Source organism: Oncorhynchus mykiss, chromosome 17 (genome assembly GCF_057628025.1).
Source record: "Oncorhynchus mykiss isolate SJ-2025 chromosome 17, ASM5762802v1, whole genome shotgun sequence".
In the NCBI taxonomy this organism is placed as follows: domain Eukaryota; kingdom Metazoa; phylum Chordata; class Actinopteri; order Salmoniformes; family Salmonidae; genus Oncorhynchus; species Oncorhynchus mykiss.
The window spans coordinates 487501-500621 of NC_143038.1; the positions used below are offsets into that span (position 1 = coordinate 487501).

The window sequence follows — 13121 nt, forward strand, 5'->3', positions numbered from 1 at the left end:
GTTCCCCCCAGGTCTTAGAACAAGGACAAACTTAGTAGCACCCAGTTTATGTCTCTAATATCAGATCACTTACAGAAGTGGAAAGACAAATCCAGAGGAGAAGCTCCTGCTCTTTACTACAGTTAACACTCTCCACGGTAGGGGGGTAGCTCTAAGAGTTTAAATAGAGTAGATGTTTTATTACGTCCTGTCTGGGGCTTGTTGAGGTGGTTGTGATAAACTACATTAGTTTACACAGATATTTAAGAGAATGTAAAGACGGGGCTTGTTGAGGTGGTTGTGATGAACTACATTAGATTACACAGATATTTAAGAGAACGTAAAGACGGTGCTTGGTTTTTATAGAGAAGTCAGATGTGTCTGTACTTGTCTGGAGTCTCTAGATCCTCTCCACACACACACATACAGTATGTACCAGTCTGGAGGAACATTTGGGACGACCTGTTTTTCCTGCTTTTGTTTTTGGAATCTTAAGGAAGAGATTTTAAGACTTATCAAAGATGACTAAAAGCCCTGGGGTGTTTACTCAACACGACACAAAGCTACAACTGCCAAAGAACATATCCATGGTGAATTGGCAATTGCAAATCGTGTCAACACCCACACTGCGTGAGTGTGTGTGTTTGTGTGTTTTAAACAGACCCAAGCCCTATGGCTGTGTCTCACTCTCCACCTCTCTCTCTAACCTGCAGGCCTGTCATATCTTTCAGCAAATAGTGATGAGCCTCTTGAGTCTCTTCCACTTAGCTGCAGGTGTGCCAGGGGGAGAGAAGGGCTCTTCTACAGGCTGCACACACACACACACACACACACACACACACACACACACACAGACACACACACACACACACACACACGCACACACACACACGCACACACACACACACACACACACACACACAAACACACAAGAGAGTATGTCGAGAGAAACAGGAAGAGCAAGGCCCAATCTATCCTCAGTCCTTCTCCTTTTCCAATACCCCTCCTCCTTCCAGGTGCCCGAGTTCCCCCCCAACCGCTACATGATGTCACCCCTTTGTGGACCCCAACATAGTGATAGACCTCCCCATGTCTAACTGGAGCTGTAAACAGTAGTGATAGACCTCCCCATGTCTGTCTGGAGCTGTAAACAGTAGTGATAGACCTCCCCATGTCTAACTGGAGCTGTAAACAGTAGTGATAGACCTCCCCATGTCTGTCTGGAGCTGTAAACAGTAGTGATAGACCTCCCCATGTCTAACTGGAGCTGTAAACAGTAGTGATAGACCTCCCCATGTCTAACTGGAGCTGTAAACAGTAGTGATAGACCTCCCCATGTCTAACTGGAGCTGTAAACAGTAGTGATAGACCTCCCCATGTCTGACTGGAGCTGTAAACAGTAGTGATAGACCTGCACCATGTCTAACTGGAGCTGTAAACAGTAGTGATAGACCTCCCCATGTCTAACTGGAGCTGTAAACAGTAGTGATAGACCTCCCCATGTCTAACTGGAGCTGTAAACAGTAGTGATAGACCTCCCCATGTCTGTCTGGAGCTGTAAACAGTAGTGATAGACCTCCCCATGTCTGACTGGAGCTGTAAACAGTAGTGATAGACCTCCCCATGTCTAACTGGAGCTGTAAACAGTAGTGATAGACCTCCCCATGTCTAACTGGAGCTGTAAACAGTAGTGATAGACCTCCCCATGTCTAACTGGAGCTGTAAACAGTAGACACCTCTGGAATTGGGTAGCTGTATGTATGTATGTATGTATCTGACACACATTAACCCCCCCCACACACACACACACACACACAGGAACACAAATACACACTCCTAAACACACATCTGTCATATTAGTTAGCCACACAGACTCCTCGTTAGCACACTGACCTTGTATGTGCCTGTGTCTGACCAATAAGACACATACACTAGACACTAAACTACACACTAAACTACACACGGCTGGATCACCTCACCACCTCAGCGTTAAGCCAGTGAGGGGAGTTATACTGCAGATGTCTGTGGAGATTTAGAAGAAAAGGGAAATGGGGATACTTAGTCAGTTGTACAACTGCATTCAAACCAAATGTGTCTTTCCACATATGAACTGACCCCTCTGAATCAGAGAGGTGCGGAGGGGAGGGGGCATTAATCGACGTCCACGTCATCGGGGACTGGGGAGCAGCTGTTGTTGGGAGTTAACTGCCTTGCTTAAGGGCAGAACGGCAGATTTATCCACCTTGCCGGCTCAGGGATTAGAACCAGCAACCTTTCGGTTACTGGCCCAAGGATGGACTGAGAGGGGGGTATTCATCCATTGGTGTGTGTTTGTGCGTGAGTGTGACTCAGTTAGGTTTTCGTAAGAATAGAGTAAACAAGTGAAAAATGAAAATGTGTGTATTGAGGGAACTGGTGTGTAACTAAGGAGGGAGGATTGTGGTAGGGGAAATGACAGATGATGTGTAGGTTACTGAACCTTTAGTGTTTACTCTCTCACATAACTGTTTACTCAAACTCCTCATGGACCCCTGGAGAGAGACAGAGACAGAGAGACAGACAGACAGACAGACACAGAGAGAGAGAGAGAGAGAGAGAGAGAGAGAGAGAGAGAGAGAGAGAGAGAGAGAGAGAGAGAGAGAGAGAGAGAGAGAGAGAGAGAGAGAGAGAGAGAGAGAGAGAGAGAGAGAGAGAGAGAAAGAGAGAGATATCTAGGACTGACCATCCATTCACTCCAGTCTCCTTCACAGTGTTCTGGTAAAGTTTTCATTTAGTCTACGTGTTGATTTGGTGGATAAAGCCATTTAGCCAGTGACCTCTGTTTGTTCCCAGAGACAGACACATTCTGGGTGGAAGTTGACAGATCTAAGGGTGAAATGACCCTCCCCAAATCCTATCCTTAAATATTAAGAGGTCATAAACTGAACTTAAATCACAAGTGTGCAGTAAAACTTTTAACACACACACACACACTATGTAGGACCAATGACTTCACACACTCTGCTTGCTCTGAGAGAAGTGTTGACATGTTACTTATAGTGAAGCCATGGAGGCATCTGCAATGTTTGATAAGGGACTACAAAATGATGTCATTCAAGACATTCTGTGTCGTGTGTTTGTTTTCATTCATACATGACTTAGAGTGAAGAAAGAGGAGGGAGAGGGAAAGAGAGAATGAGGAGGGAGAGAGAGAATGAGGAGGGAGAGAGAGAATGAGGAGGGAGAGGGAGAGGGAGAATGTGGAGGGAGAGGGAGAATGTGGAGGGAGAGAGAGAATGAGGAGGAGAGAGAGAATGAGGAGGGAGAGGGAGAGGGAGAATGAGGAGGGAGAGAGAGAATGAGGAGGGAGAGAGAGAATGAGGAGGGAGAGAGAGAATGAGGAGGGAGAAAGAATGAGGAGGGAGAGAGAGAATGAGGAGGGAGAGAGAATGAGGAGGGAGAGGGAGAATGAGGAGGGAGAGGGATAATGAGGAGGGAGAGAGAGAATGAGGAGGGAGAGAGAGAATGAGGAGGGAGAGGGAGAGGGAGAATGAGGGGGGAGAGAGAGAATGAGGAGGGAGAGGGAGAATGAGGAGGGAGAGGGAGAATGAGGAGGGAGAGAGAATGAGGAGGGAGAGAGAGAATGAGGATGAGGAGGGAGAGAGAATGAGGAGGGAGAGAGAGAATGAGGAGGGAGAGAGAGAATGAGGAGGGAGAGAGAGAATGAGAAGGGAGAGAGAGAAGGAGGAGGGAGAGAGAAAATGAGGAGGGAGAGAGAGAATGAGGAGGGAGAAAGAGAATGAGAAGGGAGAGAGAGAATGAGGAGGGAGAGATAGAATGAGGAGGGAGAAAGAGAATGAGGAGGGAGAGAGAGAATGAGGAGGGAGAGAGAGAATGAGGAGGGAGAAAGAGGAAGATGAGGGAAAGAGAGAAATAAAATTGAAGAAATTGAAGAGTGAAGAAAGAGGAGGGAGAGAGAGAATGAGGAGGGAGAGAGAGAATGAGGAGGGAGAGAGAGAATGAGGAGGGAGAGGGAGAATGTGGAGGGAGAGGGAGAATGTGGAGGGAGAGAGAGAATGAGGAGGAGAGAGAGAATGAGGAGGGAGAGGGAGAGGGAGAATGAGGAGGGAGAGAGAGAATGAGGAGGGAGAGAGAGAATGAGGAGGGAGAGAGAATGAGGAGGGAGAGAGAGAATGAGGAGGGAGAGAGAGAATGAGAATGAGGAGGGAGAGAGAGAATGAGGAGGGAGAGAGAGAATGAGGAGGGAGAGAGAGAATGAGAAGGGAGAGAGAGAATGAGGAGGGAGAGAGAAAATGAGGAGGGAGAGAGAGAATGAGGAGGGAGAAAGAGAATGAGAAGGGAGAGAGAGAATGAGGAGGGAGAGAGAGAATGAGGAGGGAGAAAGAGAATGAGGAGGGAGAGAGAGAATGAGGAGGGAGAGAGAGAATGAGGAGGGAGAGAGAGAATGAGGAGGGAGAAAGAGAATGAGGAGGGAGAGAGAGAATGAGGAGGGAGAGAGAGAATGAGGAGGGAGAGAGAGAATGAGGAGGGAGAAAGAGGAAGACGAGGGAAAGAGAGAAATAAAATACATAGTCACTTCTCACCTACAGTATACAAACATAGACCACTACTCTGTTTGTGTTCAATCACACACACGCAAGAAGACACACACACACACACGCAAGAAGACACACACACACGCACACATGACCAGAATGTGAATTAGAACTGATGCTACTGATAAACCTCAATAGCCTACAGCAAAATAGTCCATTGATTCAACACGCTGACACTCAGGGACAGTACAGCTCTGTTGTGGTTTATACAGAGAGATCTGTATTTAACAAATACCACCGCTATCTCTATCTCCGCTGTTATCTCTGTCAGAGAGGCCTGGGATACATGACCCTCGGTGGAGCCCCCCATCACAGATATCTATGCTACTAGAGGTTATATAAAACACAATGGGTTTACAGTGTAGGGTCTCTATGGTGTAACTGTGGTTTTGTAAAGGATTTTATCATCAGATCAACTACACACAGCAGTCACACTCATGGATCGCAAAGTTTGCGTGTGTGTGTGTATTGGCGTGTCTGTCTATTGACCGAGTGCATCATAGTAAAGGTTGTTCACACACTGATAGAGATTGCAGAATGTTTAGGCGTACCTGAAAGAACAGCTCCTGGTCACAGATAAATTCCTCTGATATTGAACAACATTCCAACCCATGTTATTCTGGATCAACACACACACACACACACACACACAGAATTCATAACTACATATCTAGCATTAATGTAATCTCAGGACAAATCCATGTTCTATTTGTGACTGTCATCATGTCTCTCATCAAAACATAACAGCCCTGCAGTCTGAACAGTTAGGGTCAAGCCTTGGTCAGGCAGTCTAAAAGCCATCAAGTCATCAAAGTCCTTCATCATCAGTCTGTTCAGTATTTTCTGCAGCTGATTGACTCTCAACAGACTGCAGTGTGCTAGCTGTGCTTGTCTTGGCTGTACAAAGTGTCTGTGCTCAGCCTCAGAGGAATGTCTCATTTTAACTGGACAGCATTGCCATTGAAGACCAGCGACTTAGACCAACAAACTATTTTTCTTTGTCCCACATCTCAACTTTGCCTTACCTTTGTCTCTCTTTATTTGTCTATCTCTCTCTCTCTCTCTCTCTCTCTCTCTCTATGAAAGGGCATCAGGTGCAAACCCACACTTTCATTACTTCCCTCTCCTCTCCCGCTGGTGTATAAAACGCTGTCGCTGCTTAACTTCTGATCCGTTCTCCTTCACTTTGAAGTGGCTACAGCTCTCATCTGCTAACAACATGGCCAAGTTCAAAGATACCACAGGCTCAGGGAGCCACTGTAGTGTGAGAGGAGAGGAGTATGTGAACAGGGAAGTCAACAGGGGCATTCTGGGATTGGTGCTTCCATTTTTTGACTTTTAAATTAAAAGGTTGAATGGTGACCACTTTGTTGTAGTTTGAATCCCAGATTGCCCCTTTAAGTATCCTGAAACAACCTTCAATACTTTTTTCCCAAACTTAAAAAAAAACGTATTGTCGAGACAAAGGTCTCATTCAAGTCCTTTAACGTTCAAATCAAATCAAATGTTATTAGTCACATGCCCTGAATACATCAGGTCACCCTACAGTGAAACGTTTACTTATGATCCAACAGTGCAGTTTAAATAAAATACGGATAAGAATAAGAGATAAAAGTAACAATTAAGTAAAGAGCAGCAGTAAAATAACAATAGCGAGACTGTATACAGGGGGGTGCCGGTACAGAGTCAATGTGGAGACTATATACAGGGGGGTGCCGGTACAGAGTCAATGTGGAGACTATATACAGGGGGGTGCCGGTACAGGAGTCAACGTGGAGACTATATACAGGGGGGTGCCGGTACAGGAGTCAACGTGGAGACTATATACAGGGGGGTGCCGGTACAGGAGTCAACGTGGAGACTATATACAGGGGGGTGCCGGTACAGAGTCAATGTGCGGAGGAACCGGTTAGTTGAGGTAGTATGTACATGTAGGTAGAGCTAATAAAGTGACTATGGATAGATGATAACAGAGAGTAGCAGCAGTGTAAAGGAGGGGGGGGGGGCACTGGTTAGTTGATGTACATGTAGGTAGAGTTAATAAAGTGACTATGGATAGATGATAACAGAGAGTAACAGTGGTGTAAAGAGGGGGGGGGGCACTGGTTAGTTGATGTACATGTAGGTAGAGTTAATAAAGTGACTATGGATAGATGATAACAGAGAGTAGCAGCAGTGTAAAGGAGGGGGGGCACTGGTTAGTTGATGTACATGTAGGTAGAGTTATTAAAGTGACTATGGATAGATGATAACAGAGAGTAACAGTGGTGTAAAGAGGGGGGGGCACTGGTTAGTTGATGTACATGTAGGTAGAGTTATTAAAGTGACTATGGATAGATGATAACAGAGAGTAACAGTGGTGTAAAGAGGGGGTAAAGAAGGGAGGAGAACTTGACTCTCTTTTACGTGAGTAAACAAACAAACACATTATACTGATTGAAATGGTAAATGTTCCAAGTGGTATGGTGATCATACAGGTATGACTGGTGTGGTGTCTACTATACCTGAAGGAACAAATTATAACTGAAGTCACACACACACACACACACACACACACACACACACACACACACACACACACACACACACAAACCCCTCGACCCTAGTCCTTCTTCCCTGCCAGTTTCCTGCCTGCCAAAACTCCTACACCCCCAATCCTGCCCCTCCGCTCAACACACACACACTCCTGGACCCTACTCCTTCCACCTCGTCAATTCCCTGTCCTGACCTGTGTTCTGACTGGCCCCTCCAGCTGCACCCCCCCCTCTGACTTCTGACCCCCTAATCCGCCTGCCACCCGTAGGGGGGAGCAGGAGTGGACAGAGGTATGAGAGGTTTGGAGAGGGGGGGGAGCAGGCCGGAGTACAGGAACAAGCAGCTAACAGCTCTTCATTTATCGTAGAAAGGAGGGGTCACTGAATGTGCCTGTCTATTCAATGGAAGTCTGACATCTGGACATCGGTACAGAAAGTAACAGAACATTTCATTGCAAAGCATGTGTGTGTCCTTGTGTGTGTGTGTGTGTGGGGGGGGGGGGGGGGGGGGGGGTGGAGTGGTGTGTGTGTGTGTTAAGTCTTAATGTCCACTTGCAATAACATCCCAACAGTCTATTTTCCTGCTGTTTGTCTAAACACAGGGCTGTATGAAGCTCTGGGTCTCAGAGCAGGCTGTTGCCAAGGGAAACACAGAAAACACTTACCACGAAAGCCACATATGCATACCTCAACACACTCTGTCATAACTGACACAAATATGCACACTGAGCCATCAACTTCCCAGTAAGCAAAAGAGTGGCTCTACCTTCTGTTTCCCAAGCGGCCTCTCTCATCACCTGTTGTGGCTGTAGTTGTGGAGCTGATCTGAGCTAGAGAGACAAGGCCTTTGAAGTGCTCTGAGAAGACCCTGTAGCCTCAGGCTACTGTCTGTCTGAGTGTGTATACAGGGGACCTCTGAATGGGGTGTGTGTGTGTGTGTGTGTGTGTGTGTGTGTGTGTGTGTGTGTGTGTGTGTGTGTGTGTGTGTGTGTGTGTGTGTGTGTAGGATTGAGGGGCTATTGTATGGGATGAAAAGGCATGTGTGTGCACAACCCAGACTGCGCCCTTGGGGAGAGGGGATTAGGGCTGGGGGTCAAAACTGAGAGAGGGGTGGAGGGAGTCAAAATAACTCAGCCTCTGGTATAGTATAAGACTAGTCTGTAGACTGATCAGGTATCTGAATATGCAAATGTCTCTCCCTCTCTCTCTACCTCTCCACCTATCCCTCTCTACCTCTCCACCTATCCCGCTCTACCTCTCCACCTATCCCTCTCTACCTCTCCACCTATCCCTCTCTACCTCTCCACTTATCCCTCTCTACCTCAAGTGAGGAGCACCAAAGGTTCCTCTCTCAGAGTAGTACACTGAGGAATGTAATGAGAAGGCTACGTGTGTTACGCTCAATACCTTCCCACTAGACCCCTGGATTTACATAACACGCTCCGAGGATGAGGGGGGGAGGGTTTTAAGGAGGTGCACCACAAGGGAGCAAGGGGGAGCGACCCGTAAACCTCTCCCTAGGGGGTCTGGGTTCTGAGAATCATAGGTTCCCCTCCGATGAACATGTCAGTGCCGTGTCAGACTAACGGTACAATTCATAGAGTGTCAGGAAAGCTGTCACATTAAGATAATTCATTGTGGAAAGGTAAATACACTACTAAAGAGCAGTGGAACGTGTCGGCTATAGGCTAAATTCCACAGGTCAAAGAAAAGGTCAATTCCAACCACCTCTCAGTCCAACCAAGGAGCATCAGATCAAGAACAAACTGTCGGCATAACACATTCAGACACTCATTGAGGACAATGGACATATTCAATATAATAATGTTACTTCCTGTTTGGCTCTTTTGGGCATTGAAGGAGAATACTAGACATACGATGCAAGTCATCTATTACTGTATTTAAACCTGTCTTTCTCAGCATCAGGATGATTTATGTTGGGTTCGAGGAGACACTCGCTGTTTTATCACACATGGTGACAACTTCCTTAAACACTCTAAACGCTCCCACGTGAACCAGAGCCCCATCCCTCTGTCTGTGTCTGCACAGCTGCAGGTCAGGAGACTGGACTGAGACTGGAGAAAGAGCAGAGAGGTAGGGAGAGACAGCGAGGGAGAGAACAGTGTGGTAGCGATAGAAAGAGCAGAGAGGTAGGGAGACAGCGAGGGAGAGAACAGTGTGGCAGCGATAGAAAGAGCAGAGAGGTAGGGAGAGACAGCGAGGGAGAGAACAGTGTGGCAGCGATAGAAAGAGCAGAGGTAGGGAGAGACAGCGAGGGAGAGAACAGTGTGGCAGCGATAGAAAGAGCAGAGAGGTAGGGAGAGACAGTGAGGGAGAGAACAGTGTGGCAGCGATAGAAAGAGCAGAGAGGTAGGGAGAGACAGTGAGGGAGAGAACAGTGTGGCAGCGATAGAAAGAGCAGAGAACAAGTCCAGATAGAGGGAGAAAGAAAAGAAAGACAGGGAGAGCAAGATCGTTGAAACGGATAGAAAGAGACCAAAGAATAGACAGAGAGACAGAGAGAGAGAAAGAAGACCAGAACTCAAGGTTTTTTAATTCCTTAATGGTCCCTAACAAGGGGATCCCAGAGTAAAAGCTTCCTAACAAGGGGAACCCAGAGTAAAATCTTCCTAACAAGGGGATCCCAGAGTAAAAGCTTCCTAACAAGGGGAACCCAGAGTAAAAGCTTCCTAACAAGGGGAACCCAGAGTAAAAGCTCCCTAACAAGGGGAACCCAGAGTAAAAGCTTCCTAACAAGGGGAACCCAGAGTAAAAGCTTCCTAACAAGGGGAACCCAGAGTAAAAGCTTCCTAACAAGGGGAACCCAGAGTAAAAGCTCCCTAACAAGGGGAACCCAGAGTAAAAGCTCCCTAACAAGGGGAACCCAGAGTAAAAGCTTCCTAACAAGGGGTACCCAGAGTAAAAGCTTCCTAACAATGTGGAACCCAGAGTAAAAGCTTCCTAACAAGGGGAACCCAGAGTAAAAGCTCCCTAACAAGGGGAACCCAGAGTAAAAGCTTCCTAACAAGGGGAACCCAGAGTAAAAGCTTCCTAACGAGGGGAACCCAGAGTAAAAGCTTCCTAACAAGGGGAACCCAGAGTAAAAGCTCCCTAACAAGGGGAACCCAGAGTAAAAGCTGACCTGGAGGACCTAGAGGGAGCACCACCAAAGCACCACAGGGCACAGTTAAGCCTGGCTAAGAGGAGAGGATTTACATTACTGCTGCTGTTGTTGATAACACTACAACCACACACAACCACTTCTCATGTTCTAATAGCTGCTTCGCACTCTTTAGTTTAACACACACACACCAAACAAAATCCTCTTCACCTTGTACCTCTTAGCTTCCATCATGGGGTTATTAACTCAATCAGGGGTCCCCCTATTTAGTTGTCATGGTGGCATGACCCGAACACTTATTAGCTGACCCCTGGGATTAGTCCAAGACCAAAGTGTTTGGGGGGGTGGGGGTAAGTAGGGGGGATCTCACAATGATGTGTGTGTGTGTGTGTGTGTGTTAGCATCTTTGACGTTCTTTAATTAAATTGCTGAGACACCAAGTCAGGAATGTTTGCTTCCTCCCTCGCTCTCTCTGCTGATCTCTTCCTCCCTCACTCTCTCTGCTGATCTCTTCCTCCCTCGTTCTCTCTGTCCCTCCATCTCGGTCTTTACTTTTCCCATCCCTTCATAGACTTCAGTTTGTTTAGGTGCCCTTCCTGGCTGCCTCGCTGACTTGTATTTATCTAGCATGCTTTGTTACATCTCTTCACACAAAGTCATTGACATAGAGGCCTCTGAATAACATTAGGTAGACTTGAGTAGTCAAGGTGATTGTTTCTCAAAATCACAAATGTGCTATTCTCACAACCACAGCAATAATAGCATTTTTAGAATTTGGATTTGATTAAGTTGTTATTACCATGCCATTACTATTCTATTGTATACAAAAAAGACAAGTCAACCTAATCCAACCAGGTTAAAGTTTAAATAAACAAAGAAGAGATGACAACCCTGGTCGATTAGTGAGATAACAAGCTCTAATTCAATTACCTTTAAAACAAACAAACACAAACGGGATAAACCAACATCAACAACCGATAACACACCACCCTGACCTGCCTGCTGTGCTTCTAACTAACAACCCACTGGGCACAGACGTCCGTTCAACGTCCAGTTTTAATTTGGTTGAGTTATACATTTGGTTGAGTTGTCAACTACCGTGAATTCAACGTGAAATCAACGACTGAGGATATTTAAATTATTATTATGATGGAAACAACGTCGGTTCAAGCAGTTTTTGCCTAGCTGGAACCTTATCTCTATTCTGCATGACTCTCTCTGTGAGGGTCTCTGGCTGCGCAGAGATTTTAATCTAGAATGGTGAGCTAGGCACCACACGGTAAAGATATTTTGACACGCAGATATAACCGACCATATCACATCTTGACAATGATCCGCTTTCAAAGGTTTCTGTGGATGCGGTTTCGAAGTGAGATAGAAAATAACTATGTTGGGGGAGAAATGTTCGGCCATATAAACCTTGGCTATAGGCTAGTCAGTGCTCGTTGCTCGTGGTGAGATCGATAAGCGCGGATAATGGGATAGACATACATGACATATAGTATCCTACATTTTAAGAGGAAAAACTCGGAAATGTTTTAATATAAAATGTGATCACAAAACTATTCTCGTTTCTAATAAAGACACGCAGTGCCAGGCATTCAGCTCACAGACAGTAACCCAGAGAAATCCCTCTTATAACTTCCCCAAGCCATATCTCGCCTGAACAGTAAACACCGTCCGAGGTGCACTTTGGAGCGCACAGAACAACCTGCAGAATGATTGCGCGGTCTCCAAACGGTCACAGACGAGGCTACTGGATACTAGCCTACTTGTTTCCATCATAAAGTCGCACCAGAAGTAGAAGAAAGTTGTTCGTGAGACACCTACCTGGCAAAATGTAGTCCCGAAATGTGCTCAAAACAGTGCTATTTCTTATCCCCTTTATCGACGTGTCTATGAGGCTCAAATCCCTTTAATACAGTTGTATTGTCCACAAACTTCAGAAAGGTAGCCTATTGAAATCCCTGTGCAGAACATTTCTCTCTGCGTGTCAAAGTTGCGGTCCAGAAGTCTCCGAGAGGTATGCCCCCTATGTCAAGCGCGTCCCGAGTTTTAACAATTGGAGGACGAGAGGCTCTAGAACTTTTTAAAAAAGTTGTAAGTGGGAGGTGCGTTCTGGTATGAGCGCGAACTGCACTCTGCGCGTCCATGTTCCAGAATCTGGAGCGCAGAGATGGTAACTATAGCCTACACCTGTAAAAATATCAAGTGGCCATACCATATACGTAACAACATGGTGAAAAGGCTATGCGTCCGACCACATTACGTTATTTTTTTTATTGATTCTCGGTTAAGGGGATATTATTGAACATAACAAGAATAAACAGATCTTTTAAATACTCCACTGAAGCTAAATCAGATTATTGCAGATTACTCATACAATGTTGTTTGCCTATTTGAAGTATAATTCACAATATAAAATATGCATAAGTTCTGTGGGTGTTTATGACCACGTTTTCTTAATAATCACTGAGGTGGGGTGGTGGGGTATGGTCGGTGCACAAACAGAGGGAAGGGAGCAATAGAGAGAGTGGAGAGAGGGGGGAGAGGAGAGTGGGGTGGAGAGGGAGAGGGAGAGAGAGAGTGTGTGTGTGTGTGTGTGTGTGTGTGTGTGTGTGTGTGCACGCAGTGGCGTGCATTCATGAAAGAGAGAGTTGGTGAACTAAGAGGAACTGACATCATGACATACTGATATGTCTTAGAGGCTAGAACATGTTCTTTATGACATATCTCTCTCTCACACAACACACACACACCTGTTGGACATTATATGAGATGGGGTAGTGGTTCAGACAAACTGTTACATGCGTGACATGAGTTCTCCAGTCCAGATCCAGATGAAATCATGTTGCTATACATTTCTCAAAAATGTTGAGCACAAATTTGTTT

General features: G+C 46.0%; 1 protein-coding gene across 1 annotated transcript in view; it reads right to left on the reverse strand.

Moving 5' to 3' along the window:
- LOC110485558 (vasorin) overlaps positions 1-12289 on the reverse strand; it is a 35964-nt gene extending 23675 nt beyond the window's left edge. Inside the window, exon 1 of the mRNA XM_090204339.1 lies at positions 12060-12289. The gene's annotated coding sequence lies outside the window, so the exon portion shown is untranslated. The remainder of the gene's footprint in view (positions 1-12059) is intronic.
- Positions 12290-13121: the final 832 nt, after the last annotated feature.